We start from the raw sequence: 4,512 nt of genomic DNA, 5'->3' as shown, positions 1-4,512 counted from the left end.
ATTCATAGATTCATAGATTCTAGGACTGGAAGGGACCTCGAGAGGTCATCGAGTCCAGTCCCCTGCCCGCATGGCAGGACCAAATACTGTCTAGACCATCCCTGATAGACATTTATCTAACCTACTCTTAAATATCTCCAGAGATGGAGATTCCACAACCTCCCTAGGCAATTTATTCCAGTATTTAAGCACCCTGACAGTTAGGAACTTTTTCCTAATGTCCAACCTAGACCTCCCTTGCTGCAGTTTAAGCCCATTGCTTCTTGTTCTATCCTTAGAGGCTAAGGTGAACAAGTTTTCTCCCTCCTCCTTATGACACCCTTTTAGATACCTGAAAACTGCTATCATGTCCCCTCTCAGTCTTCTCTTTTCCAAACGAAACAAACCCAATTCTTTCAGCCTTCCTTCATAGGTCATGTTCTCAAGACCTTTAATCATTCTTGTTGCTCTTCTCTGGACCCTTTCCAATTTCTCCACATCTTTCTTGAAATGCGGTGCCCAGAACTGGACACAATACTCCAGCTGAGGTCTCGATGCAATAGTGGCCTGCTCTGGCTCTTAACTCAGGTCTCGGTAGAAATGGGGCTTCTTTGTTAATCTACTCTGTCACCTCCAGCTCCTCAGGTCTCCTGGCAATATTAGGCTCTTGTTTAATGAGATAGGAATGGGACTTTACCTTACATTTACTATACATTTAAAGGGGCCTTTAACGCTACAAACCCTGACCAATCTGGAGGCAGAATTTAAATTTATGCCTCTCATGAGTATTGTAGTAATCCCAGTGGCCATTGGTTACTCTCCTTTCCCAAGGGATGTTGGGAAGATGCTTGTCCTGCCATCTAGGCACTGAAGAGAATGTGGCAGGGAACTGAAGTCACTAGAGATTGCTGTCCTAAAGGGGGAGCAAGCTCGGGGTCTTGTGCAGTTCTGCATTTCACAGCAAATTCTCCTCCCTCGTACAGGTGACAGTGCGATTACAGAATACAACGCCCCCTGCAGCTCAGGTAGGTGTGGCATGGATACACCCTCGTAGGGGCAGCCTATTGAGTGGTTAGAGCAGGGTCCCGGAAGTGGAACAGATGTGTACTATTCCTTGCTCTGCCACTGACCTGTTGTGTGACACTGGACACATCACTGCACCTCCTGCTGCTTGGTTTCCCCATGTGATGTGTATCCTAGTGGTGCAAAGCTCCACATCTCATTCCTGCACAACCCTAGCCATTCAGTCCTCTCTGATGTAGGACTGAATTTCAACCAGTGATGGAGAGGTTATGGGATCTGTATCCAAGCCCCTGAGACCTGGTTAAAGGGCTGGATCTGAACATGCCACCTAGAGATGAAAGACTCTGTCCCCCATTTCCAATCCACTTTAATGATGCAGTCCCACACCATCCCAATTTAGCCCAGGACTGGAACTGACCACGTGGATATTAGTGAAGAAAGAGTATCTCATTCCCTGAGTCCTTTAAATTCATCCAGCATCGTGGATGTTCTTATTCTTTTAAAAACAACGAGGAATCCGGTGGCATGCATCTGAAGAAGTGGATTTTTTACCCACGAAAGCTTATGCCCAAATAAATCTGTTAGTCTTTAAGGTGCCACCGGACTCCTCGTTGTTTTTGTGGCTACAGACTAACACGGCTACCTCCTGATACTTATTCTTTTCTTCTGCAGATGTCAAGAAGGAGGATTCCCAGTAAAGCCCTCTGGCTTTGAGCCCTGAATTCCTCAATCTGGGCATCACTGCTGGTAGGGGAAGAACTTCCCAGCTTTGGCCTCTTTTCTACGAGGCTCATTTCTGTTCCCCTTCGCTTTCTCTCCTTCTTTTGATCTGCACCCATCTTCTCCAGGGGAAACCTGGCTTGAGGCGCAATAGTGTGGAACTGGGCTGTAACCCAGGAGAGCCACATTAATGGGTCAGGACATGCAAAGAGGAGAGCAAAGCCACTGGGGGTTGCATCCAGGTGGGATCCATCTGCTGGAAGCAAGGAGGTAAGAAAGAAGGAGGAAGAGCTGGAGAAAACGGTCCCCTCCAGATGCGCTGGGAGCTCTATGATCTCTTCCTTGCCTTGGTTTCTTCCTTTGCATGGGATTTCTTTAGGAATCAAGGAAAGGCCTGACCTGCCAAGTTCAGATTTGGATCCTGATTCCCCCAGAGCAGCAGGGAGTTTGCTTCCACGGTTTTGGTTCAATCCCTACTGTATTAAAAGCAAAATGAATAAACTGTACTATGGAGGCCTGTGTGCTGTGTGCCTGTGGAACCTGTGTCTCCTGGTCCTTGTCTCAGTATCTCGTCTCTTCCTAGAGCAGATCGAAAATCTTTACATCCACGAGGTTCTGGTTTTTGTTTTAAAACATAGCACCGGTAAAAGCTGCCAGACTGACAGCCTGGGGCACTAATGGCTTTTCTTTAACCCCAGACCAGGCAGAGCAAGGACAGTAGCAAGGGCCAGCTTCCTACACATGCACACCCTGGGTCACCAGCGTGTGTCACTCTGTCCTGAGGGAACTCCTCTGGGATGACAGGCAGTTCAGTAGTGTCGGAGAAAAACTGAGTTCTCACTCTTTTGTTTGGGTGCAGCAAGTCAGAAGCTTTATTAACTCTCACAATTGTGCAGAGGGAGAGAGCTAAGCAGGTCTCTCTCACTGGTACCTAATTACAGCAAGCATTTATACCTTTCATTACAGAAAATAATGAGGGACAGCTGCATCTTGTTATACATATGCCATCTTGATATCTTAATTCCTTACTTGTTTTGACTCTTGCCAACATGCAATATTTTCTATACCTTATCTACACAAGGTCTTCTACACCTTATCTATACAAGGTCACAATAACTTCTCACACAGTACTTTCTCACCCGCCTCTCACAATCCTCGCTTCTACAAATCTCGCGTTATCAGGCCTACAGTTAGCCTGACTCTTGCTAACAAACTGTCTTGCATTGCAGTTCTTTTCTGACAGTTCTTTCTCTGCTTCCACAACCCCCCCTTTTGTACTTCTAGTACAACAAACATTCTCAAACCTCTATTTGCATTAAGTCCTGGACTTCAGATTCTACATCAGATGTTTCAATCTTAGGGGTTCTGATTGGATGTAATGACAATGCATGTCTTGCAATGTGGTGTCATTAACATACACACAGCTATCATTAGCTTGAAAAAGTAAGTGTCCTGTCAGGGTAGTTTCTTGTCCCCTACCCTCCCAGCAAACGTAGTCATAAACTGTGACAACTTCTCCTGGCTTCAGTTTACGTATACACTGAAGCTGTGGGGGTTCTAATGGCCAAAATGTCCATAGACTACCTAACCCCATCCAAATGTCAGGTGTAATCCTAGGAGCACTGACTAAAAATCGATTGGGCATACCAGGTGGTCTAATTTCCCAGATGTCTCGGTGAATTACCCAATCTCACATGCATCCTCCCCATGGACCCGGCAGGATTCGGTATGTGGGAGCCCACACCCCCTTTACCGGTCCATATGCTTGGAAGGAGCATTGAGAGCGTCCGCACTTCCATCCAGAAAGTTTCCAAGTGAGTCTCCATGGCCACAGCTCAGATGGTACTCCTGATGTGTCTGTAAGGGCAGTGGGCCAAGCCTGATGTTCTAGATCATTCCGAATGGCCATCAGCTGGTCATTCAGGAAATCCTGAATCTCTGAACATGCTAGATCCCACTGCAATGCCTTCCCAGCCTCAATGATATTCAGTACCATCTTTGTCAGCAACTTCTGGGTCATAGAACTAAGGGCGGAAATAACATGTAACTCACCAACTCCAGCCTGTACCTGGGTTAGTTGTGCTCCAGAAACAAGGCCAATGGCCTTCTCTAGTTGGCCCAATTTTTCATCATGTTCTTGGTTCTTAAAAATATTCCAAACTGCTGCTGCACTATTGGCCCCATCCCACAGGGATCCGGTCAAGTCTCTCTTCTTTCTAGAGGAAATAACCCAAGCCCTCTGTTGTGCTAATCTAATGGCAGCCCCCTGTGAACAATTTGGGTATGTAGAGGTAATCTGGAAACTGGATAAGGGCAATGAAAATTTAACAGTCCCTAATGTAGTGTTAATCACAGTCCACCGATATCCTACTACATCTCTCTTTGGTGTAGTACTATACCACATCTGTTGGTCAAATACCTTTATGTATTTCCGGGAGGCATTAACATTAATGGTATAAGAGGGGGTGTATTGCAATAAGGTACAAGTCACATTATTAGTCACTGGAATAATTTCTATGCAGGTAAAATTTCCAGTGGCAGAACAAACTCTTTGGGTATTTGTTTGATTATTCACTAATTGGGTGACCAAATAACAATAAGGGCCTTTCTCATTTAACACAGTACAAGTTTCAGGAACAACCATCATATCTACTTCACTATAGAACCCATCAATTGCAATTATTAATTCTTGGTGTTCGCTGGTAGTGATATCATGTATTTCTATCTTTACTGATCCATTTGTTTTCCATTTAATTGTTTGCTCATATACATTATCCTGAACTTTAAAGA

At 45.2% G+C, this 4,512-nt stretch overlaps 1 long non-coding RNA gene across 1 annotated transcript; it reads left to right on the top strand.

The window, feature by feature from the left end:
* Nucleotides 1-940: 940 nt before the first annotated feature.
* Nucleotides 941-2,241, top strand: LOC112121043. The gene is made up of 2 exons (XR_002909242.2): nt 941-1,004; nt 1,675-2,241. It is a non-coding gene; the product is annotated as an uncharacterized LOC112121043 (long non-coding RNA).
* Nucleotides 2,242-4,512: the final 2,271 nt, after the last annotated feature.

Source organism: Terrapene carolina, unplaced genomic scaffold (genome assembly GCF_002925995.2).
Source record: "Terrapene carolina triunguis isolate 2854851 unplaced genomic scaffold, T_m_triunguis-2.0 Scaffold23848, whole genome shotgun sequence".
Taxonomy (NCBI): Eukaryota; Metazoa; Chordata; order Testudines; family Emydidae; genus Terrapene; species Terrapene triunguis.
The sequence above is the reverse complement of the archived record's forward strand: the minus strand, read 5'-3'. Positions and strand labels throughout refer to the sequence as shown.